Raw genomic sequence first — 27,444 nt, 5'->3', positions numbered from 1 at the left:
AGCTGTTTGCAACTAAACACTTTCCATAATCTTCTTAGCCGATATCCCAAAACATCATATTGAAATAAAAGAGATTTATAACATTGGGTTTATGATAGTGACTTCAAATTCGATTAATTATGGTGTCTAGGTACCTACACCATATTAATACCCATGTCTCATTTTAGTCGCTGCGCATTTTATGTATTTCAAATTAAAACAAAAGGTAGTATAATTAATACACGGTTCAAACTAAATATCGAACTTTATTAGCCTTTATAAAAAAAGTGTATTCATTTACTAAAGAGTTAAGCAATATTACAAAACCATTATTAGCTATTCATCTAAGAAAATGCATAATTTTGCATCTTTAACTATTCGGTCCTTAAAGAGCTGCTTAGAAAGTGACGATATCCGCAAGAATAAATAAATAGACGCACGCATGTATTCAATCGATGCAATTACTCTGGTTAGGGCATCATTACAAGTTCTAAACTTTAACCGACTGTTTATTTTCTGTACCTCGTATCTAATGAATCTCTCTAGGTTCTATTATAAATAAATAGGATTGCTTTTTCATTGACATCCAATGAAATGCAAGAGTTTTTGAAAGCGAAATGTCGATTAGCAGCCTCTTTTGTAGAGGAGACATTTTAGGTAAAATAGTCACATTAAGTTTAAAATAATGAGCTCATTGAACCGCAGCACCAATTTAAATGGTCGTGACCATGCGTGTTATAGTCTAACCTATAGAATGATTTAGTTTTAAATTAAGAGGTCAAATAAAACAAAACAATAGTGGCAAAGTTCACATAACGCGCGAGTCAAGGATGGTGTTTCACTGATGCTAATCCAAGATGGCAGGTGAGAATTTTTTTTTAAAATGTCACTAGTTGTTACAGTCACTGTCGAATCGACCTTAAAGTTAGTGAAAGCAATCGGACTTTTGGAGCTTGTGAGCAAGGGCAACTTTTGTCAAGGTTATAAGGTAGCATTTTATTTTGATGAGAAAGTTTGGCGAGAGAAATATTACGTAGCTTGTTGGACTTGTTGTTGGGTGTTTGTCGGTTCAGAAACATTCGGAAATTGATATAATACACATTTTACTTTTAGGTAAGGTTATTAGATAATATAGAATAATGTTTTTTTTTTAGTTGTTTAGTAGGTATCTCTTATTTTACAAAATGAAGTTTTAATTTTAATTCTTATTTTTTCCAACTAAGGATTTTTCTCTCATATTTATATTCTCAAAATGGGGTCACATTACTTTGTTAGAAAATTAAAAATAGTAAAAGATATTTCGTGAAATTTCGTCGAATTTTTCGTCCTAGAGGCGTATTCTAATATTTGTAATTGTAATAAGAGGTTATCATTTTTTTTTACAGAAAAAGGGTAACTTCATGTTTTATATTTTCTCACCACGCAGAGATCCATAAATGCATGTTATACATTTCCTGGGAGCTATACTTATTGGTACTTATTGGTATGGACGGTATGGTATACTTAGTCTCAATCCCATCCCATGGAATGTTACCCTCAACGTTAACTAACGCCAAACGACTTCCCCACACGTAATAAACCCATGATCAAGCTTTTTCCATGCGCCTAATGAACAAATATCCACCAGCAATGCATAATTGGTAACAAACAAGATCAGATCTCACGACATAACCTGTGATCTAAGACTTAGGTTTCCTACTTTTGCAAAAAGGCAGCTAAGTAGAATGCAATTAATGCAGTTTTTGCCTTTAAATCAGGAAGCTAACAGTAAAACGCGAAATGTGGGAATATACAACAATGGAGAGATGGTGTTTTTTCGGTTGAAAGAGCGCTCGTCGAACTTAATTGCGTGTGTGACTCTATGCTGTGATATGAGAGGGGCTGGTGGAATAGTTGACGTGTTTAACTGTAGTTTTAAAATATGAGGAAACATTCAAAATACGATTGCCAACTGAACACAGACTGAACACTTAAATACATACTTTACGTTTTTATACTTTAATTTTTTTTCTTTATGCGTAAATATTACACGCGAAAGTATATTACTCAAAATAGGTAAAATAATGATAACCATCAATACAAACAGTATTATACTCGTATATTATATGTAGTAAAATTACAAAAAAAAATAAAGTGATAATTTTGTTTTTCCATGTGAAACAGAACAATGTTAAATGAAGAAAACATAAACAAAAGCATTCGGAACATATACCTAAGCTCAGATTATTTGGCGACGGTTAGTTCATATTATTTTATTTCAAAACAAAAACGAACAATTAAGAAATGACTCCCAAATCACTTAGGTATTAATCAGCTTGAGCCCATCAAAGTAATACTTAGTCGTCAATCAACTAACCGTCAGTTACCCCACGCCACCGAGCGTGCGCGAGTTTTTCACGAGGAAAAGCGCGCACAATGGCGCGCGCGCAAGAAGCTGGGAAAGCACACTAATCATGCGCCGGACAGTTAGCGCTTCCCCATTCCGCAATTATGCGGATAACGGTCAGCTAGACAATGATACCGGCTCTCACTCATTGTGCTGTAGGACATTTGTGAACGAGTGGGAGCATGGTGCATCATGGAACTACCAATTTTCATACAAGAAATAAGTAGCTACTTTATCTGATTACAGGATTTTATTAACCCTTAAATGCATTATGATGTAGTTCTACATTGTATTTTATTTTTATGGCCCGTGGCTCAATATGCATATGAGTATTATTTTTTAATTACTATGATTTTTATCTATATTATTTTACAATATATACAACATTACCCTTTTATTACAATGTATTAGGAAATTGCGAATTCATATCCTTCTAATATTGCTGTAACATTGTTGTCGTAGTAAATTGATCTCAATTTATTTTGATAACAGTCGCAGTCCATCCCACTTAACGAAAGTATATATTAGTGAAATTATGTTTCATAAAATGATAGGTTGGCCACATGATTAAAAACTCAAACCATATCATGATGTGATAAATTCAATTCATACATGTATCCCGATAAGCTCCATACTTGAAGTAGAACTTGGCATGAAAAATTAGCATGGTTGGACTCTATTTTTATCATAATAGGCAATGGCTTTTTCACCTGTTATGATAGTAACTTTATTCATGCCATTAAATAATCCTAAATTAGCATACTCCGGAATCACCAAGTAAATCAACCAATACAATCGAGTTTCCTATTCAAATTCGAACAAGATAAGGGCACTGGAAGAGAGCGGCCAGTAATAAAACAGTCGAGGATACACGACATTGGATGGTCACCGACGATAGTCGGACCTTTGACCTCCGCGGTCACATCTAAAAATATATATACAACTTCCAATCTTACTGCCCAGACATAAAGTCCTATGGCGTGTAAATATTTTCAGATGTCACCGGACCATAACTACCTAGAGTTTTGTAGCCTTGGGGGTACGGATGCATTGTGTAGTGATTGTTTTCGTTTTGAAGTTGCGTTATCCTTCATCGGAGATTTGATTATCGAAGATTTATTCACTATGGGAGGAAGATCAGACTATGTGCTATTTGGGTTGGAAGTATACCTTGTACGTTTATTTATTTTAATAAATAAGAGACCTAATTAGAGAAAGAGAGTTTTTTTTTGTTTGGCGTCTGTTGATGTACTGTACGATTGTCAACTTGGCGACGGCTGCTGCTTACGTTCGGTTGCACCAAACTGTCGTTAATCGTTAAAGAGTTCGCAAAATTTTAACGTTTGGAAAGAGTCATAGTAAACCGCTGCGGCGCGCTGGGTGACGTTGATCAGTCTGTCAAGTGCGGATGGTGCAACTGACAATTAGTGTGCCATTTCAACCGATACGTCAATGTTTGACATTCTTCGAACTTGATAATCGTTTCGATAGGGGTCGAAACGGTCAATCGCGATTATCAATCCTACGTGGTAAGTGCGCTTGATCATGTCAGCAATCGGCATCCATTTCACTAGTTCCTGAGAGCTCGTCTAGGAAAGGAATAAGAATGCCGAACTGGCGATGGCGTGGGCGCAGCTCGTGAGAGGTTACGCTTCACTGAGCAGGCCATGACTTTACCGGGCATACCGTCATGCTTCTGCTGATATGGTTTTGGCGTGTGAAAATGGCATTTTTGATCGTCCATAACCATATAAGTTAAACCACGCAACGTATAAGTATTTTTCGAAACTATTTCTGATTAGTAAATCAATGTATATAGTTTATTACTTTTTTGAGTAGGTATGTATAGTGAATACAATATTAGTCTCAAGGGCTATTTCACCCATTATTTACCAGTATTATATTAGACTGTAAACATTAAACGTGTTAAAATCCTTACTTACTGAGCACTTCTAATAGGAATAGTAGACTCTTCATCAAATAGATAGTGACAACCTAAGTGTACAAATATGGTAACACATTCTTATTCCTGTGGTACCTAAGATAGGTGCCAGTGTCACTATATATTTGATGCTGACTGTACTTCTCCAGTTGGCGCTGTGGTGTCTCGCCTCAAATGTTCGATATACTACGCTTTAGATAGTTGCTCTGTACACAATAGAATACATGTAAATGGTGAAATTATGTATTATTGGATGGTCTCTGAAAGGTCAACATCATCCCATGTCGAAGTGGTGGCGATACTGGCCATGTTTATGACATTGACATTAGTACTCACTAAGTACCTAATTCTGCACGGCTACAGGCTGTCGTGAGTTTATTTCAATGTCAAGTTTCAAAAACAATAAGTGCAAAGATTGCTTAGTAACAATTTAAATCTTCTGGCTGTGATAATAAAATCGGCATTTGAACGGATCACTTCCGATGATTTGAACTTGACCCCTAACTACAACTTCATTGTTTATAAAATATATACTTGACTAGCTTAATTTGCTGTGTTTACTCGAGTTGTGATAATATATTAGGTGATTCGAAGGCGAGACAGTATAAAAAAGAGATCCCAGCAACTTATCTAGGTCAGTATTAGAGTTTCAGTTTTAGAGAAGTCAGGTTAGGTGATGGGTCTCGGAGACAGCGTGAAAGAAAGATCCCAACAACTGTTTTCAGTCTAGCTCAGTACCAGAGTTGCAGTATAAGTAGTTATCACAGACCTAAGTCGCGAATCGAGTCATAAAAGTCAGATACGTACCTTTTATGCGTGCTATGAGTACCACGGTTATGAGTCCTGCTCGATAAGGTCATGCAAATGCGAAGGAGTGCATGAATCTGATGATTTACGACCAGTCAGGTGACTGAGATAGAAGAATCATTATGGTAAGTGATGTACCGTAGATAGAGTGAAAGAGTCGCAGCTATTAGAGAAGTCATTAGGTTAGGTGATGCGCCGCGGAGAGAGTGTGAAAGAGAGATCCCAGTAACATGTCTAGCATGGTACCAGAGTCGCAGCTATTAGAGGAGTCATTAGGTTAGGTGATGCGCCGCTGATATTTAGTCGTCCGCGCCGCTTGCGCCACTTGCGGATGACACGACACCCGGAACTAGGGCCCAGTAGCACTGCCGTTAGTTAAACGATAGTTATCCCTGTCGCGTCGAATGATGGGACCCTATGACAGTTAATTTTTATATGCAGTAACTGTCATGTAAAATTACATACATTTAGCATATTAATTTATTTAGAAATGTTATAGCTAAATAACAATATTACAGTAAAAACATGTACCCCCTTATTCATAAACGTTTACTAAAGTTAGCAAGCCGATAATAATCGTTTGTCCCTTTCCATCATATCAATACGTCGGAAAGGGACAAACGATTATTATCGGCTTGTCAACTTTAGTAAACGTTTAAAAAACCCTAAAATTTAAACATTTAAATCATAATTTATAATTTCAAGACAAAACTAATGTACCTAGAATGTGGGAAACGAACTGCCCCAAACTAACCGAACAATAAACCAGTTGATTCTACTTAAAACTCATCAGTAAGGAAAAAATCGCTCAAGTTTTAAAACGCTATGATAATTAGGTAAATTTAGTTAGGAAACAATAAGTAATATTTATCTGGCTTGGACAATAGAGTTTCGAAGGAGGATGGTAAGGTTATAGATAGATAGTATACCTATACGAATCGGGAAGCAATTGAACTCCAAAGGTCCGCGATTACTATAATTTAAACCATTGTTAAACAAATCTAAAGCACAGTGTCGCCGGCTCCGCAAGGCCTCCGCGGGCGGCGAGTTCGTGTGGTCGTGCCCGCAGCCAGATTAAACTATTGCACCTCACCGACATTTCGGTCGCCATGGTAACCAAAAACACACGACTTTCCGCACACCGCACCAACAGCCTTACCCACCTCTATTTCTATAGAAACAGAGTCTAATTTTCTTTAAATGTTGAAAGCCTTGGCGATTCGTGAGTTTATGAAATAGGTAGGTTCTCTTAGGACCTGTCGAATGCTCGCACGAATCTGCAAATGGCTTGTGAGTGTGACGACTTGGTAAAAGTCGGGCTTGTTAAGTTATTAATGATGATTGGGTGAATGTCTGAACTGAAACGTATGTAACTGAGGGGCACCAAGATTAAATTGAACAATCATGGATTTATTTTAAAGGATCTACCAATTTGCATAAATCTACATAGATTTAATGTTCACGATAGCTAAAAGGAAGGATTGGTGGGATATTGACTTTAGTTAATAAGATGATATTATTTGATAAGAAAATTAGGAAAAAAGGAATTACTTTTGTATAGAGAAGCGGTTATCCACTTTCCTATTAAGCTACGCAATTTTGTCAAACAGCACTCAGAACCCGTACTTAACACATCAACCGGTAGCTACCTAATTAACAGCCTTGCAACTATATTTTAAAGACTATCCTTTAACACTTTACTGACTAACAAATAGACAGAGTTGTCACGTCCAGATCTAGTTCACATTTTATCGAAATGAACTAATTGAAATTTGAAAGTAACCGTCGTGGGAACCGCGCGAGGTGTCTAAAAATAGCCATAATTGGCACAGGCGCACGCCGCTGGCAGTAATAAACACGTTCACAGCTTTATTGACATGTTGCCTACTTATTTAAGTTAAGAGCCGCCGAGCTGGCCGAAAATATCAGAACTGTGATGCCGTGAAAAAACTGACCAAGTGCGAGTCGGACTCGCGCACGAATGGAAGGGGCACGCAAAAAACGGCAAAAAAAATCACGTTTGTTGTATGGGAGCCCCTATTAAATATTTATTTATTTTGCTTTTAGTATTTTTTTGTTATAGCGGCAACAGAAATACATCATCTCTGAAAATTTCAATTTTCGGTCTAGCTATCACGGTTCAGCCTGACGGCCAGACAGACGGACAGTGGAGTCTTAGTAATAAGGTCCCGTTTTTACCCTTTGGGTACGGAACCCTAAAAAAGGATGTAAATAAAGATAGATATGAAAAAACCTAGAGCGGTCTCTTAATAGATCAGCCATGGTAACTGCACTACATTTGATTTGCTTAATGAATTAACCGAAAGTTAAAGATGATAGTATAAATTAAACGCACTGAGATGACCCGTGAGAAACTCTAAAGTACCAGGGTGTAAGCATTCCAGAGGAGTTCGCGGGAGCCTAGATAATGACCGGCGGTGTTAGGGCCGCGGCAATGAATTAATACTGCCAGTACTATCTTCATTGCCCGATACCGCGTACACACATTAGCTAGACTCAGTCACGGAGGACACGCTATAACTTCAGAGAACTATATAGAGAGGTTACAGTCACACTATAGTAGTCAACTGCCAGTGATATCTACATTGCCTGGTACAGCTTGCACACATTAGCTTGGTTCAGTCATGGAGGACCTAGCTATAACTTCAGAGATATAGGTAATACCTATAGAGGGGCTGATACAGTCACAGGCTAAAAAGATTAAATAAATTATTGGCAAACCAAACCTCCATATAACGCCGTAGAAATATTCTACTACTAGATCTTTGGATTATAACGCTATTTAAGTGAATCAGCTTTTTTAGGATTTATCCAGAAAATAATACATATATAATAAGAAATTTGCGCAAAGTATGAAATCAAAAAAAAATTGTAGCTTTGTCGGGTTAGCGTCAATAGGGATTCATATTATCAGCAGTTTCATAATATTGTAACATTTGTAACAGCTAACAACAACCGAAACGGATAAACTTTTAGTTGGTAATTACAGCTCTCTACAAATACAAGTACTCTAAGCTAAGATACGTTCTATTTGCCTACCGCAAAATTGTAACTGAAAATCCGCCGTGCCAATAAATGAAATGCCTGCGTTTACACTTTTACAGGCGCTAAATTGTAGTATTGTCACACCCATCGCTAGAACTAGAGACTAGAAGCAGCATTCAAACACTACCTGTTCTCATGTTCTCATTTAATCTTTAATTATTTGTTTTCATCTTGACATCACTTACAAGGTGTTTCTCTTATCTCATTCGCACTTAAATATTTGTACTAAATACGAGAGAGATATAAAAACGAAGCCAAATTGAAATATCACATTGCATTGATCAGTGTTTTTTTTTTTTTTTCATTTATTAAAGTTCTAAACAATTAAATGGATCGCAGAGTTTCATGTATCTTAACTGCTAAGCCAAAAATGGCTTGTTTACAGCTAGAGTTCGGACTAAATGCACTACATAGGTCCTTAAGTTATAAAGTTGTACATATGTTACATTAAAGTTACGTTTTATAAAATATAATCATAATTACTAGATGATAACAGGTATTTTTTTACATCTTTATTTGATTCAGGATTGGTTAGGTATAAATCTTGTAAATGTTTCGGAAGGGTGTTTAATATTTTTGGAAGCAAATAATAGTTGGTTCTCATACCGTAGACATTTTTTGTTGGTGGTAATATAAATCGATGTGAGTTAGGTAAACCTCTTAACCTACTGTTAAGATTGTATTCTTTTAAATCGGATATATTATCCTTGCAATTTTCTTTAAGCATTGCTAACTTGACTAGGTTTTGTACGGGAAGCACGTTACAAAATTGGAAAAGGTGGGAATAGCCATCACTATGTTTTGTTTTTATATTGTTAGGCACAATGGTTTTCAACAGTGTTTTCTGTAGGTTATATATTTTAGCAAGATTGGTTTTATATGATCTTCCGTAGCTGTTTAGCCCATATCGTATTACCGATTCAGCCAGAGAGAGGTATAACATTCGTAAGGTGTTGTATGGTATCTTATGTCTTAAAATTGTTAGCCTTCCTAGGACAGATCTAAGTTTATTGCATACGTATTCAGTATGTGGTTGCCAATTGAACCGATGATCAATTAATAAACCAATGTACATATGTTCTTTCACAAAATCTATAGTAGGGCAGTCGCAGTTTATGTGTTGTATGTGTAGGCAACTGTGTGAGTGTGCCTTAATTACTGGAATGTAGGAAAGTTTGTTATGCGAAGAACGTATGTGCATAGCCTTCGTTTTATCCGCATTCAGGATTAGGCCAACGTCATGTGACCACTTACAGAGGGAGTCGAATATATCTTGAATTTTTTGTGAGGCAGTCTTTAGATCCCTATCCGCAACCACTATGCAAGTGTCATCGGCAAACTGGTACACATACTGTTCTCCGACCGTATTACACATGTCGTTGACATAAAATATATTCGGTCGGCCCAATTATTGATCCTTGTTTATTGTTTACAAGATATGGCCCAAAATACGTTGACAAAAACTTTTGCGGCATATTGTTGATAATTTTAATATTTGCGTTTGTGTATCAAAGCTAAAGAATAATATTTTGAAGATAGACACGTTTTGTTATATAATTTTGTAAAGTCGTATTGGTAAGTGAGAAAAATATTCCTATTCTATTACACGCAAATTATTTGTGAATGCAACTTTTACAATAACTTTAGCCTTAAAATAGGCTAAATAAACACTACCCCTTGGCAATTCTACTCCAAAAAACCAACCGGGTACTGGGTACAACCAAGAAAACCTAAGATAAGAAGTTGGAACGTTGGAAGAGACAAGACATAGATATTCCCATGCGCTACTTAGCCCAACAAATGCGCTTGCACCCGCGGTATCCGAGCAATCGGTTCATACTCTAATCAATGACGATATGTTTCTACAATTATATGTGAATTTTTTTATTAAGCCCAAAATGTTAATCACTACATAGTATAAAACAAAGTCGCTTCCCGCTGTCTGTCTGTCTGTATGTATGCTTAGATCTTTAAAACTACGCAACGGATTTTGATGCGTTTTTTTTAAATAGATAGAGTGATTCAAGAGGAAGGTTTATGTATAATTTTTTAACCCGTGCGAAGCCGGGGCGGGTCGCTAGTACTGAAATAAAGTTAATACGATCAAAATAAACACTTGTTGAAATCAATTTACTTTCAGACTGTAAAAATCTAACAGCTGATTGTGCTCCAGCGTATTTCTTAATAACCGAGATTAACTTGTCATATAATAATTAATGAAGTAATTATAGTCTGTCAAACTGGATATGTCAGTAGCAATCGTTGGTAGCAAACTAAAGTATGGTATCCCTAGGAAACGAACAAAAAGCAGCAATGTACATCGAACAACGATGAAATGTAAACAAAACAGTTCCACAGATAAGATATAAATGACACGCGATTTTCGAACAATTCAAGCGTAGACGTATTGTTGCTAACCCGCGCTTTTTCATGCCGCCTTTTTCTACTAACAAGATTTGCTTGACCAACTATACGTAGGTACATTTTGAACGGATCTTGATTCGAATTGAAATTAAAGGTATGTCAAGTATGAAGCATAAAGGGATGCGTAAGTATTCTTATCGTCAACTTTGTGCTAAGTTAGCTTGGTCAGAGTCTAGAAATTTTAATCAGCCTTGTTTGACTTGGGTAGTAATCCGTGGTCCGGCTCGCTATCAATCTAAGCTATCCAATGAGCGTTCGCACTTTACCGCTCCTCACGACTTTGTATTTACGCCGACCGATTACGCGTCTAATGCGAAATATTAATTCAACTAACTATATATCCGTGTACCACCTATAACCCCACATGAATATACTCTCATATATACTGCAAGCATTAGCTTAGTGTTAAGTACAGTCACCCAACGGGGGCAACGGGATTGTTACGCTATTTAGGGTCCTAGATAAATTGGTTGTTCCATACTTACGCTATGGAATGTCAAATTTAGCTAGAACCCTAAATGGCGTAACAATGACGCTTCTGTACGTGGCGAGGGCATTGAAATCGGTAACTAGTCTACGCTGTATCGAAAATGTGCAACACAACAATAAAGTACGAAATATAACTTTATGTAGGTACCTACCTAATCAAATCGAAAATTATTTATTTTATGCAACTAAGGACAATAGACACATATCTTATAGGCAAACATATGTATGCACAAACAATAACAATCTAAAGAACTGAAAAAATATTTTGGCGAGAAGTACAACAGTGTGGTGTGCTGTATCACCTGTTCCGGTGTAGGATCCCGCAGCTATTAACAAACACTAAAATAGGTATTTATGCCGATAGGCGGTAAGGGCTACTTAGAATTCTGTGGAAAACAAGGTACCTTTCTCGAGTTATGGTCAGAAAACTGCCGTTAAATTCAGAACCAGGTTACATTCTCATACCCCAGAATCAATATAATTTTATGATGAGGACATTTCTAGTTTCTACCCAGACTGAGAATCCCCTAGTGTCCCGTTAATGACATTAAATAATTATTTACTATTCGCGTGAGTACGCAATGATGAAGTTATAATAGCGTCCACCTCAATACAAAACGTCGTATCCTCCATGCTATCCCTGTTTCAAAACACCCTTATTTCAAGATGGTACTGGGCATCGTTTGGTCATAAAGCCCGTCTGTTTGAGTGATTTACGTCCCGGTAGATGGCGCGTGAGGCGGCGCCGTGACGTGATAATTTCAATAAACACGACCCGTTAAACGTATGCGAGTTGTGAGGAGATTATGAGTTGGTTGGTACGGCTAAGAAATGATGGGAAAGGATGGGACTTGATTATTGGAAATAAATAAATATAATAGGACAATTTTACACATCGATCTCATCCCATAATACGCGTAATGAGTTTTATGGGTACCTACTAGATGACGATTAAAATTATGCGGCCGCTTTCAGTATATGTAGATCGAAGACAAAGCTACCGATTTGAACCCCATAATTGCTCAGCGAAAATAATGATATCAGAGAAATCACGACAGAAAGATCCGACACGAGTAAGTACCTAATTCCTAGTCGATTCAACTAAAGTATAACTAATTGCTAGAGTCTAACTGTAATCGTTTTCATTGCTCATAACTAGAATTTTTGAGCTTCATGATCAAAACGTGTGCTTGCAGAGTGCGCACACGCGCCCCATCATCTTTAAAAGAAGAACATCGTATCTACACCAGAACTTCATACTCAGTTAATGCCTTTTGATTTTTAAGAACTATGTGTACTTCGACCCTGCGACCTGCGCGTTGCCAATTTGTCACGAGACCTAGAACTTTCTACCGACCTCCAGCCAGATGTAATTATACGGGATCAATCAGCTTAAGCAGTCATTTGTAAGTAATTGAACGTATGATTTATTAATTACAATTGTATCTTATGAGCGTAAGTGGTAGACGTGGTGGTAAATTGATTCCAAAACCAGCTGAAAGAAAGTCGAACCCCAACGAGTTGGGTTTGCTACCATAACTAGGTACCATTATTTAAATATGTTTTGTTCTTCGTTATATTTTGATAGGTGTAGCATAATAATTATGATATATTTAGTTTTATATTTGTTAATATCATCAATTCATGATCATCATCATACCAATCTAAAGAAAGAGAAAGATCCAATTATTAACGCCACCACGCCACGATCAGCTATCACTAAAAGACTCGTACAAAATTTTATTTAAAGAAGGTGTCCGACCGACGGCGATTTTTCTTCCCGCATGAGTTTACCTTTAGGAATAATACCCGTCGGCAAAGTAAACAGCGATAAATAGTCGATCGCTGCTCGCTTTATCGCTACTAGTAAGACGGCTGCCTAAGTACCGTAAAATGGGGTGAGTAGGGGCAAAACTGACATTCAAACCTCGATAACATTTTATTTTTACATATGCAAACTGAATGGCGTATATAATAAGTGTTCCGGACGTTTGTATTTTTGTTATTATTTTATTTTGGGTAGTTCCATTTCATAACTTTGACGATAAACAGGAAATCCCACCTCACCCCTTAGTCCCTCATAATTGGGGTGAGATGGCATTTCATACAAAGGTGATTTTGGAAGATTGTTGGATCGATTTTTTTTATTATGAGTATTACTATAGCTCCATTTGAAATTGGAATACATTATTTTAGTAGCAGTAGCCTTAAAATGCCATCTCACCCCCCTTTCATCCTTTCTCTTCCCATTTATAACCCACTCTCCCCGCGAACCCTATACTCACCCCATTTTACGGTATGGGAGTAAGCTGTTCAATCAACACTAAACTCATATACAATTCATTGAAAACACAACCAGCCCACTTCCGGCAGAAGAAAGCTAACATATCTATTAGAAGACAAAGGCGATTGCCGGCCCACGAATGAGTTAATCACCGACTAATGAATTCAGTGAAGTTGATCCCTTTGCGAACAGATCAGTTGCCTCTTACGAACCAGTACACAGTTCCGGCCAATAGGTACCTGTCATTTTTATGTTGGAAAAATTAAAAGAAAAAAAGTAAGAAAGGTGACGAGCCTACTGATTTGTTTTTGTGTTCACTTGACGAAACCTCATGCGAAAAAAATCGTATCATGATTTTGTATAAACTGTTCTGATCCTCTCGTAGGCTGCACGGTAGCATATGAAGTATTATATGAACCCTGGTAGCCCCATTTAGAGTTTAGACGGTTCAAGAACTTGCATGCAAGTTACGTTAGATTGTCCTTTGGTCGATCGACAAATGCTGCTACCTAACGTTCAGCCTTTCTGAGCTCACTGTGGGATTAGGTTTATTTGAATAAGATTGTCCTATAATATTTGTTTTTTTTTTTAACAGTGCCTGAGACGAATGCTCGCTAAGCGACGGGAGACAAATGCGTGGGCGCACGCGAATGTGCGTTATTGTGCTGCACGTCGGCGTACTCGCATCTCGGATTCATATTTGTATAATGATTGGGCTGGCCAACGCCAACGCCGAACATTGTAAAGGCAAGTTATGATGCCAGAGTGAAGCCTCATGAGGCTAAAGAAATGAACGTATAACGTTGTCGGGGCTTTAAATGTGACGTTCAGTCAACTACAGCCGCGGTACTGTTGCAGCGCAGTGTTGTGAATAATGCTTATTTTTAGGCTTAAAGACTTGGCCCACAAGACTCGTAAGTCTTCAAGACTCGACTATATTTGAGAATTGTATTTATTTCACACGTATGGATGTAAGAAATTGTCTTCGCCACCTTTGAAGTGTTAAGCCTCGAGAGTCTTAAGGGTTCGAGTAGTTAAGCCTCGAAATGTGCGTTATTCACAACACTGCGTCATTGTTGCCGGCGCTGTAACTGTCAATTTCCTTGATAAAATAAGTGATGGAATGAACTCCATAATCGCGTAACGCGAGTATATTCTTAATCATCTTAATGTGTGTCTGCACTACTACAGCGTATCGTCGGCGCAGCCAGACAGTATGTCTTCCAGCGACTAATTACCACGTACGGATGGGCGACTAGTCGCATTACTTACTTGGAGCGCTTAGTGGGTGCTTTCAATCTGTAACCGGTTCTAATTAGAATATTAATATACCCTTGCGGCACTTATTTGATAATTAATTTAAGGTTTCCCATTATTTACCGTTTATTTCCTTTATGTGCTGATAAAACGTATCGCTTGATTTGTAGTTATAAAAAAACTATCAACAGCATACCTGTACCAATATTCTATATTAATGTTAAACATATATTATATTATACTTAAAAATAAGAAAAACGAGGCAGTAAGCCTTTAATTTAACCGGTAGCATCAACGCATCATTCATCATCAAATGACCTCCATCAAAACTGTCAAAAATATTCGTAAAGATTTCAAAACATAAAAACAAAAGACTGTTGCTTATGGTGAAATAACAGTTTAACACGTTTAACATTAAAAAATAATTCAATAAACTATATTTCAGACTCATCTGACATTTTTCTATCATTACAAAATAGCACCCACGCATCCATTGTATTCTGCTATTACATTAACTATATTATCTAACGGTTATGTAACCAAAACGGCAAAGTTTTTAGACCTTATTATAACGCAGTTAAAGCTCATAAGAAGTTTGTTGTAAGTTAACTGGCTGCAAAGTTACATTGGTTTTAAAATCGTTGACGCTTTCGGCAACTTCTTGCGGAGTTGTGAAGGATCGGAATAATTTTGCAAATTTCGGCCGTGTGACTCATAGTGCATGTGGGTCGAAACTAGTGACTTATAGTTGTTGTAATAAGGGAATTTATCACTTCATGCTGTAATTGAATAGCCATTACCGTTTCTATGATATGCAACCACAAAACAATATCCATTCAAATGTACATCTTATATGATTGTAATACCGCTTAAATTTAAACTGATTCTCTTAAACGATGCAGATATGTCGATGTTATGAATGATAAGACAAAGAGTCGTAATTCAAAATTAAAATCTGTACGGCAGTTTAAAGTCGTACTAAATTATGCTAAAACATGGCAAACAAGCTTATCTAACGTAAAAGCTCGCTAAAAAGCTGCAGTCCCATCTCTGTGTAGACGCGCAACGAAAAGTGCTTACCTGCATTTTTTTTTATTAATATTACTTAACATCGTAATAGTTTCACGTTGCTTTATTTTATGAATAAAAACCCTCGTTAAGATGACAGTCCAATAAAAACTGCAGCTGCACTACTGTTGCGACATTACTGCTACGGTGTTAAAGCCGCCGCTGTATCTGTCAATTTCATTGATAGAAGAAGTGACGTTCTCTCATTTTATCAAGGCAATGGTCAGATACAGCGCCCGATCCAAGGCCGCAGCAGTAATGTCGCAACAGTAATGCAGCTGCAGGTGCCATATAAACGTCGCCTATGGGTAACATTCCATTTCTGACCGCACCTGCACTACTAGTACGAACGCGTCGGTGTTATTGTCAAAGTTCCATAGTAAAATGAATGGTAGTGCTGCTGTCGTTGGGAATGGACTGTCACCTTTTACCGACCTTTACTGACCACGCGGGTACCTAGACTGCCAAGGATTCTCGCGATAACGCATCGAATGTTCTTAATCTGATTACAACAATTAAGCCTGGTTTGTGCCCTCAGAACTTGATCTAATTATACACTGGAGTTTATTTCCCATCAGTTTCCAGCACGAATTTACCCGGAGGGCCGTCAGTCGGGCGCATCCTAAAACCGCCGTTAGTGTCAACGGTGACCACGGGTCACTGATTGGAAATCTCGCGACATCGGTATGTTCTACCACAAGAGAAGCCTAATTTGTGAAGTCTTTCAAGAAGATTTTCCAGTTTCCAGCACGGATATCCTCCCTCCACCCGAATCCCAAAACCGCCGTTAATGTCGCGATGACCATCGCCCCGCGGTCACCGTGGCCTGGGAACCGCGAGATAACGCAGCGCACGTACTGATTACCGCAATTAGGCCCAATCTGTGGACTCAATGGTTGATCTAACTAGTTTACATGGGAGGCCAACTTGGTCTAGCAGTACGTCTGAATTGTTTGTTAATTGTGCTATTCCGCTATTTGTTTGTTCATTAGGGCCCATTGAACTGTAACCCGTGTAAAGCTGTTTTGATCAATAACAATCTTGTAAAATAATTTATTCTATTTTTGAGAAATTGTCTTCGTGATAGATAGGTACCTAATAAATGACACTCATATATTTATTTCTTCTTTTTTTTTCATGAAAAGGTTGACTATCTTCTTTACTAACAGTGAAAATTTGGCTGTTAGTTAATTTAATTTTTCCGACTACTAACTTTTTACGGCCAGCGGGACATTACACAAATACAAATACAGATACAGATACAGATTTTTATTGGTAAAAATGAAATTACATTTTACAAGTATACAATTAATACAATTAAATTTTGATAGGTATTTTTAATTTTTTAGCTTTAGTATTAGTTGTACTTAATTCTAGTTTTATATTCATTTTATAACACTTATTGTGCAATAAATGAGGTTTTTTTTTTCAATTAAACTGAAAAATTAAGGGCAAACATCCTCGCTATCAATACGTGTGTACTCTTCTGTAAGGTAATAAATGTACCAACCCCAAGCTGCTCCGATATTATAGATAACATATCGCTGTTTCCTGCCAAACGTCTTTTAAATCCTTCTATAGGTTAGTGATTCTGATTAGGTATAAAAAAAATTTAAACATCCAAAAATTAAGCTCCGATAAATTTTTCGTATTTTTCCGCATGACCCTGAACTGTTCTTTGACAGGTTAACCTTAGTTTATTTTTGTCGCTGCATTCATTACATGCGGCGACACGAGTGACGCTCGCGCAGATCCGGCGACAAGGCAGACGTGCGCGCAGATACCATCGCTTCTCATGCCCTGGCCACGGGGCAGATGCGGTCAGATGCGCAGTTTCGGAAGTACCACGAGAAGAACATGGAACCTCTTTTACTGCGATATGACTTGTTATTGTGTACAAATTGTCGCTAATTGCAGATAGGAAATATAAAGAGCGCATGCAGTGTAAGAAGTTTAAGTATATAGGTATAGTGTAGACTGATACCATCGCTGCTCTGGCCACGGGGCAGATGCGGTCAGAACACTCTGATTGTGCGCACTTTCGTTGATAGTTCATTGTAGGCTCTTCCAGAACTAGGTACTATAAGACGAAATATCAACCAATATTTCGAAGTCGACCTAACCAGCAATTTGTCACTGTTTATCCTTATTGAATTAATTCTTCCGCTTTACTAGGACTGACTATTTATAGGGTAGGTTTAGTACAGTGTAGTGTAAACGCATACTATCGCTAAATACCAATCAATTGCAGAACCAATTTACCTACCTACTATTCATCGAAAATAACTATCATTAGGGCTTCGACAGATACGGTCACGGTTGGTACTCCTTCAGGTAAAGACACAACAACTCCAGGCTGACTATCTATGTAAGTATAAAGGATGACTCACGCTGGATCGGGCCGGGGCCGGAGCTTTCGCTGCTTCGTTTTCTATGGAAAGCACCACGTGATCACCGATCAGCCGTCATAGAAAAGGACGTGTAGGACGCCTCGGCCCGGGCACGGCCTGGTCTAGCGTGAGTCATCCTTAAAGCGTTTTGATAGACAAATACGAGGGCTGTTTGATAAGTACCCGTTTTCCAAATGTATTAATATCACGGGCCGAAAATATGTATACAATCGTTTTAAGCCATTTTTCAGAGGTGAGAAAATTTAAAAAAAAAACAGCATTCTTTTGTTTTTTTCTCATTTGACAGCGATTCAGTGAAAGCGTGAACTTAAAATTGTGAAAATGGAGAAAGAGCAGTATCGGTCTGTAATTAGATTCTTGTTTTTGGAAGGAAAAACATGTGATGAAATAAACGTAAGAATGCAAGCGGTTTACCATGAATGTGCTCCTTCTATGACAACCGTCAGATACTGGTTTAACGAGTTTAAGCGGGGGAGAACAACCGTCTTTGATGAGGATCGCCCAGGCCGCCCAATTGAGGTGACTACAGACGATATGGTTAAGAAAATTGAAAATATCGTTTTAGCCGACCGCCGAATTGAACTTCGAGAAATCGTTGATGCTGTAAATGTTCCAATCGAGCGGGTACAAAACATATTAGAAGAAAAATTGGGTATGAAGACAGTATCGGCGAGGTGGGTGCCGCGTTTACTCACGGAGGAGCAAAAACGGAACCGACTGACTACTTCGGAGCAGTGTTTGGCCGTGTTCAAACGTAACCCGAAGGAGTTTCTGCGTCGTTTCGTGACCGTAGACGAAACGTGGGTCACCACTACCCCCCGGAAATGAAAGGGCAGTCGAAGCAGTGGATTTTACCGGGTGAACCTGCGCGAAAGATAGCAAAAATCGTTCCATCGGCTGGAAAGGTCGTGGCGACCGTTTTTTGGGATTCGCAGGGTATTATACATATTGAGTTCTTAGAAAAGGGGAAAACGATAACAGGGCAGTACTATGCCAATTTATTGGATGAATTTGACGCTGGGTTGAAGGACAAAAGACCCCATTTAAAAAATAAAAAAGTACTGTCTCATCACGACAACGCACCAGCTCATTCGTCTAGAGTTGTGATGGCTAAATTAACACAATTACGCTACGCCCTATTGCCTTACTCCCCGTATTCTCCAGATTTGACCCCATGCGATTTATTTTTGTTTCCCAACCTGAAAAAATGGCTCGGTGGTAAGCGATTTGGATCAAATGACGAAGTCATTGCCGCCACAGAGGCCTATTTTAATGACTTTCCGAAATCATACTTTTTGGATGGTTTATTGAAGCTTGAATATAGGTGGAACAAGTGTATAGAGTTAAAAGGAGACTATGAAGAAAAATACATGCATATAAACAAAAACAACTGATTATTTTTTTCATAAACGGGTACTTATCAAACAGCCCTCGTAGAGTCGTTTAGCTTAATATTGACCCTGAATAGCAATCGGGGAAAGGTCGCAGGTTCGATGCTCAGGCATTTGTCTCCGTGCTGGCTAGGATTCATTCTCACGGTGCTTGTAAGGACTGTGTAGGTCGTGTTGGTTAAATTGCAGCTTTCAGTCATCTGACAAAATCCAAAATATTTTTTATGGCAAATACCAAAAACATAATTAGAAATCATCATTCAAAATTACCTACACCAGCATTGATGCAGAACAAATTGGAATAAATTATAAAATGGTGTAGTTAAATCCAGTAACTCGCCAATCATTTGTCTCTAGGAGATGCGCGAAATTCTAACTTGTAATCTTGGAAGCTCTTACCAAGACAAGTTGGCTAGAATAAATGTAAGCGTTAACCTCTAGGTAAATAGTTAATTTACTTCTTGGTATACTCGTATTCATCATCATCATCATCATCTTCCTAGCGTTGTCCCGGCATTTTGCCACGGCTTATGGGAGCCGACTAAGAAAACAAAGAATCCTCAATGGTATGAAACACCCTGCCGGCGACGGCGGGGGTTAGCGGTACAGCGGTAGAAAGCGGCCGGCTGTAGGCATCGTCGAACAATTCTTCAGAGCACAGCCCATTGTACAAGTGGTAGAACACACATAAGGAGTCAAACTCTCTACTTAGACTTAGAGACAATACTAGTAGTATTAGTTGAGAATGAGTCCTCATCCCAGGTCAGCTGCTCAGCTGTCACGCTCGTGTCAGGCACAAAGTGCACAATATCATTAACTCGTTGCGGCGATGACAGACAGACAATCAACTTTCACGTAGCAACCCACATCTAACTGCACGTGACAATACTATCAGCTTCCATGGGCGCGAGGGATGGGAGAGTAGCGAGTTAGCGAGTACCTACTGTACCTAGTTTCTGAATACTAAAATTACTTAATCAGGCGAGGATCCTGCACTTGTTTCTTATCGTGTCAACACTTCATTGTGTTAATACAAACGGCCTGATTCTTCTAAAAAACAACGCCACTTTTGACACTGACAGATCGAGATCCATATCCTATCAAGACCTAATTTTTGACGTTTATTAAAATTAGAATCGGGTCGATAGTCGGCTAAACGCTACGTATATGTATATATATGTACATGACAACTAAGTTTCGAAGTCCGCTTACCATCAGACGGCACGTAGGCTAGTTTGCCGTTGTCATGGTATAAAAGAATCTCTTACTAAACTTAAAAAATACGGGGTGTAATGTTTTAGGTGATTCCTTTGTATATTTAGGTACGCTACTTTACTCATTACTGTAGTAAGCAACTCCTCAAGTCTCAAAAAGTTACTGCTATAATAAAAGTTGATCTTGCAACAATGGGTACAATCGAGTACAAATATTTTCATCTATGTATCACTTGAAAAATTCCACCTATAATATTCTGTCCGCTCCGAGCTTATGCCTCGCTCTGGTCGCACCGACGTTTTACGTGCTTTATTCCTAGGCTGTGACAAGCTGCCTGAGAATAATACCGATTTATGGTTTAACATTAATTTAATGTAATTGAGGCTGCTTATTGTCTTGGTGGTTTGAACTTTTTCCCGTTTTACGGGGAGCGTAAGTTAGAAATGAACTATTTTAAGCGAGATGCGACTATATTTTGATAGTCAGCTGTCAATGTTATAATGCTGTTTATGTACTTAATATACGAAGGATACGTCTTAGTATGAATGCCTACGAATGGCATTTATATTATAAATAAATAATTATATTTCATTATACACGGCCGGTTTCTAAAAATATTCTTTTAAAGCGCTTAAAGCCGTATATTATAACAAAATGAGACTTTTAACAACAATTATTAAAAAAACATGGATATCAAAACAAAAGTAACCGTTATTACATTTTGCATGATTTTTTATCGCCTTAAATGCAAAGGGCTCATTAATTAAGAATGAACACCTATGTTGTAGGTAAATATTGTACCTAACCATAGGACGAATATACTTTTCACAATTGAAAATCTTAATACCTATTATCAGGTAGCTGCTATCTAAACAACCATGAAACGTACACACTTCCTTTCAGAAAATATCAAAAACCAGTTATCACAAATCTTATTGTCAAAACATAATAGAGAAGAAAAACCGGCGTCACATACAATCTACATGACAATGTCTACCATTGACCTTCGGCCCTGAGCTGCCCTATGGCCTTTTGACCTAGCCAGTTCTTTGGGACGTGTACAAAGTTGACCTTATCCTTTGGAAAAAAAACATACACACGTCTTTACAATCTGCCTGTTTTTACACGGTTCTTTAAGCGTGTTTTCTAGTCTGTGGCTATTCGTGTATAGTATTTGCGTTTTCCAGAAGAGTTATGGATCTCGCGTGCCCTCTGCCCTCTGTTTTGCGTCAGTCTGTGGAACAATTATGCCGTATGTTAGGGTCGTTTGGTATTCTGTTCATTATCATATGTATTATAGTGGGCATAATGGTATTCTTGGGATATTTTAGCTCAGGTTAAATAGTTAAACTTACCTAAGTACCTATTAATTAGATGTATGACCGTTGGCCAAGTCTAAACCAAATTTCGTAACTCGTAACTAATATTAAATTTGTGTAAAAACGGGACCCTATTACTAAGACACTGTCCGTCTGTCCGTGTTTGTGTCTGTCTGTCCGTCTATCTGTCACCAGGTTTTTTTTTTAAGTTTAGCACTTTCATTTCTTTGAGAAATGAAAATGCGGTAAAAAGATATTTCTTAAATAAAAGTAAAATCAAGATTTGCAGTAAATATAAGTTTTATTTACTGCTTAAGACTATATCTTGGGATCCCAATGCCACTTTAAAAAATGTATAACATTTTCAAAGTGAAAGTGTCTTTCCAAAAGTAAATAACAAACGCAAATCGAGGAAGCCATAGACCGCAGACAAAACCGCGTGGCAGGCGCGTCAATAAAATCTAACAAGCTATAAGTCAATCCGTTTCCTTATGCCATCTCCATCCGTTTCGTACTACAGCGGGAACATAATGTCTGTTTGTTTGTTCATAATAAAGGTGATTTGTATAGTATTTTTCACACAGCTTGGATACGGTAACAGCTGTCATCTCAATACAGACTTTTAAGGTTAATACATTGTATAAAGATGACCACTGTCACCGTATCCAAGTATGAAAAACAATAGGTCTGATTCTATTAGGTATATTTATTTTCATGCGTATATATTTTATCATCAGATGTTGGTGAATTGGTGATGATGAGGTATATTATGGGGCAAGGGGGCCTAACCAAATGACAATCATTAAGATATAGAAAACGTCCAATGGAACTTAAGTAATATATGGAAATGATCATGTCGCTATTCGTTGTATCCCGATACATATATTATGTTTACTTTTCGGTTGGAGATTGTCGAAAATCTATTTTCATGTTGACTGTTCAGTCACTGGAGTTTCAATCGTTAAGGCGCTCCTACTTAAGGTGGCGTAGCACGAGGGCAAGGGGACTTACACTAAAGCTAAATGGACTCCACGTAACAAAAGAAAATTGATACCCTTAACATACTTAGATGAGAGGAATTAAAAAAACTTATAGGTACCAGAAACAATGTTAATCGTGAATATATTTCACCTTCATCTCAAAACAAACGGTACAGCGAACGCAGCCGCGGTTGGCCCTTGTATTATTATATTACAATAATAAGCGGTGGCCGTAATAACAGCATTCACCTTGCGCACAATGGTAGATATATATTATGTCATTGCGGGCCTGGTGCGCCTCACTTACCGGAGGATGATCATCGGTTAAGGACGTTTTACTTTTTGTTTTCCTACCTACATTTGAATTGTTGAATCTAAAAGCTTTTTCAGACATGACGCACTGGACAATCGCTTTCATTGCGCACTAGATAGTCTAGAGAAGACTACCCTTAATAGGGCAGAAAGATGTCAGAAATTACTCGAAATTGAACTCCACCATTTTTAATTAAAGTCCAAATTATGGTGGTAAATATATGCCCCCTGCCCTATTAATAATACACTTACTTCTCTTCCACTAGGTGGGCTAGGTATCCAAAAAGATCTGCACACGCTTTTATTCTCTTAAGTCTTAACAATAAAGTTGTGTTAATCTCGCGCACGTAGCTACTTCTGCTTTTGACTGTACGTAAGTTATCCTTTCATGGTATTATTAACAAAGTTTAACGTAGGTACAATTGAGTTTTTCTTATTTTTTTGTCTGGTAGCAGTTAAGTTACATTTGTATTTGTGAACGCAAAAACGCAGTAGAAAATATATTAATTGAACACAATTCAATTACTTGAGGTTAAAAGCTAAACTGAAAATAAACATAATTTTCACAGCTGATTCATCACATCACATACCATAATATTTATTGTACATTTGTCTAGATACATTTAAATTTTTATGGAGCACTCAGGTCAAAGTCTACAATGGGCAAAATATGATTCTTCAACGCTCAACTTAGGTACGTAATGCAAAAGTCACTTTTAATAATAACCAACAATGTAACGAGACAAAATCCAAACAGTACAACCGGCCGCAAATTTTTCAACAGCATAATGTTTATGTATGAAGGTGTCAAAACACTCTGTTGGGCACAAATTGCCCTAGGCCGACTATGGGCATCTATTTGAATTGTCTCCACTAGTCCTGCGATGCCTCGTACAATGGGCCAGTCCCGGATAAGATTGTTCCCGCTCCGATAGCCTTCTATAACGATTTATTGCTCAAGAATCGCCTTATTGAATTTTAATGGTCATTATTCAATGCTATTGTCTTTTAGGCCGCGTATTTAGTTCTGGATTTTGCTGAATTCTGTGGGAATTGAGATGGGAGCGAGGGAACAGGAAATGCGACCTTATGACCACGTGCGGACACTCTGGCAATGAATCCTGTTTCTTTTTCAAAATGTAGCCGTTATCGTTGATCTTTAGGTATCAGTTTCCGAATCAATATTTGAACCCCACAAATACAACAATCAAAAATACTTTCATGGGCAAATCCTAATGCTGTAGGTATCTGGCCGTTTTACCACTTATCGACTATTTCAGCTACAAAGCTTTTTACTAAACGATAATTTAGAGTAAATTCCGTTGACGAGAAAAGTGCCTTGTCGCTTGTCGCTCTTCGCCCGTTGCTGGTTGCTGTATAAGTATGGTTAATAAAAAATAGAACTAATGACGTAGAGCACCTGCTCTTTTACATATATTATGCTACTTAAAATTTGCTGAGCGCTTGAAAAGCAGTGGTTTGAAAAGCAGCTGTTGAAGTCTGCTGTTGTCACTGAGAGCAATCCTTACACCAGTAAGAAACCTTTGGTTCCAAAGAGTAGATGTCCTGTTAAACAACTATTGCATGCACTTCATGTCTATGCAATTGCCATCGCATGATAGCCACAGCGATTGCAGGCCGGTGACATTTCACGCCCCCACTGACCGTTCGACCCATAATGATAGGCCGCGATGGTTATATATGGCGTATTGTGACGTCGCAATTCCGTTTTGTAAAGGTCCCTTTATGTTTATGTCTGATTGGATATTCGCATGTGATAAGCGTATTAGGGAATAAATGTAATTTTGTATGTAAGACAAGAAGCAGCGGATTGTGTCGGAGATACAGATGTAACTTCTAGGACACTTCATAGACGTTTGTTATAAAGGCAATCGTTACAACAATGTTGTCAAAATTCCTGATCAATGGCAACGTATGGGCATATCAAGAAATACAGCTTATTCTATGTTGAAAAACTTAATGTACTTGAGGGCACAAAAATGATGCTCACCAAATGGAGGGCAAGCAAATCAGAGTAAAGATAACCACACGCAGATTTTATACGGTTGGGGATTTTACACGGGTCAGACTACAGGGTCTGAAAGGCAGAAATCGGCCAACACGGAATAGAGACATGATCAAGTCTATATTCTGGTTGTGGCCGCAACTTTCTGGCATCAGTTTTCAGCGTAGAAAAGTAAGAAAACCAAGAATTGAGTCTCATAACAACCGCTCAAAAGATTAACCATTTCATAATTTCCATCACAAACAGTAATACCGTGTAAACACCTACATCTGACCGCCGCATTAGGTTATACGTCGTGGCCATACATTACAGCAAATGTCACCTACTAATTGCAGAGATTAATACTGTTCCTATATGTGAACGTCGTGTCGCTGCCTTATAGAGATGAGAGGAAGCGTGATTACGTAGACATTTGGTGGCTTTCCATTTCCATGTGCATGCACAAATGGCATATACTAAAGTGATTGTTTTGCTTCTATACAATTTACTCCCGTCGTGGTCTATTTAAATATGTACATACATACATACATATAATCACGCTTATTTCGCGGAGGGGTAGGCAGAGACCACGGATTTCCATGGTTTTTCATTTCATTTTCATTTTAATTTCCATTTTCATTTCCATCTAAATATGTCTCCTAACTTAAGGCGAGAATTATTTTTTACTACGACTATGTGTACCGAAAATAAATGGCTTCATCTATGTAGTTTCTATCAGTTTATGTAGTTTGCTATTTTATGGTCAGACTCAAATTATTCAAAATAATCATTGTTTTTTGTACACATGAAACTTTTTTTATTAGTACAAATAAGTAATTATATTGAAATAACAACAGTAAGACGGATATGAATATGACATAATCCAGCAACCTGGATATGCTGTAAACAAGACCTAGATCTTACAGCCAGATAAAATAACAAATCGCTATTGTTAGGGCCACTATCTTTATTAGCCTAAGTACATAGAACCACGGGCCGACATGCTAGATCAACAGAAAACGTGGAAAATCCCTGAATATAACTAAATGTAAACTTTAGATAGGTATTCAAACATAATTTCGCTGGTACGGCAAATATTCATTTGATACATTTTACTTCTACGACGTTCAATTTTGTAAACAAAAAGGTCGGAACGCAAAACTCGTGCAAAAACTGTAAAACTTTCACCCTTAGGTAAATTTCGAGCGATATGACCACGTGTAGTCAGAATACCATTTTCTCGAATCAGCACCAGGCGTGGCTCACTCTGCGATTTCGTCGCTTTGCTACAGGTAGCTAAAAGTACATCCGTTCCACACCAATTTTGGTGGCTAGCCATAAGCCGCGCGTGGCGCTGTCGCCACTTAGCGGCCATATCTGTCCTGATCGTAACAGACGCGTTTTGTTAGAGAGTGAGTCTTCTGTACCTAGTACTATTATTTATTCTGTGGCAGCACCGGACCTAGTAAAAGCTGCTCTTTCTAGCCTATTTACAAGATCTAGCACAACCTCATCATTTTGTATATCCTTTGGCTAATAAACTGAGATACATTCCAAAATACAGTTTGCACTTTTTATCACCTTTCCGAGTCCCAAATTCACCACGGTTAACCTATAGCCCACGGAGCGGGCCATCTTCAAAGGTCAGCGCCTGACCGATAACGACTGCAGCGTTGCACCATGCAATGCAATGCGCCTCAATGGAGCCCGGGTCAGGCTTTATTATGTTTCCTACAAAACTATTCAGATAGTGCAGCATACCTTTGTATTTCACGTCAACTTGAGAATTCGTCCGCGTAAAAGTTGTAACCTTGACCCTCCTCTCCCGTTAGTATGACCGTATAGTACCTGTAGTCGTAGGACTTCCCAAACTTTCCCCGTAGAGAATGATAGAATGGTACCTATGGAACAATATCGACATTTATAATTGTAATATAACCCATGTTATATGTCATCTAAATTTCAACTAACTGTGTTCAGTTTTTTGCGTGATTGAGAAACAAAAACCTAGACTAGACCCCCTGGACTTTTATGAATACCTTAGGACTAGATGTAAAAATAGTAGAAAGAGTTAAAAGCATGCAATTAGCGACAGGCGAGTCCCGGGGA

Source organism: Cydia amplana, chromosome 13 (assembly GCF_948474715.1).
Source record: "Cydia amplana chromosome 13, ilCydAmpl1.1, whole genome shotgun sequence".
Classification (NCBI taxonomy): domain Eukaryota; kingdom Metazoa; phylum Arthropoda; class Insecta; order Lepidoptera; family Tortricidae; genus Cydia; species Cydia amplana.
This window is presented reverse-complemented; position numbering follows the sequence as displayed.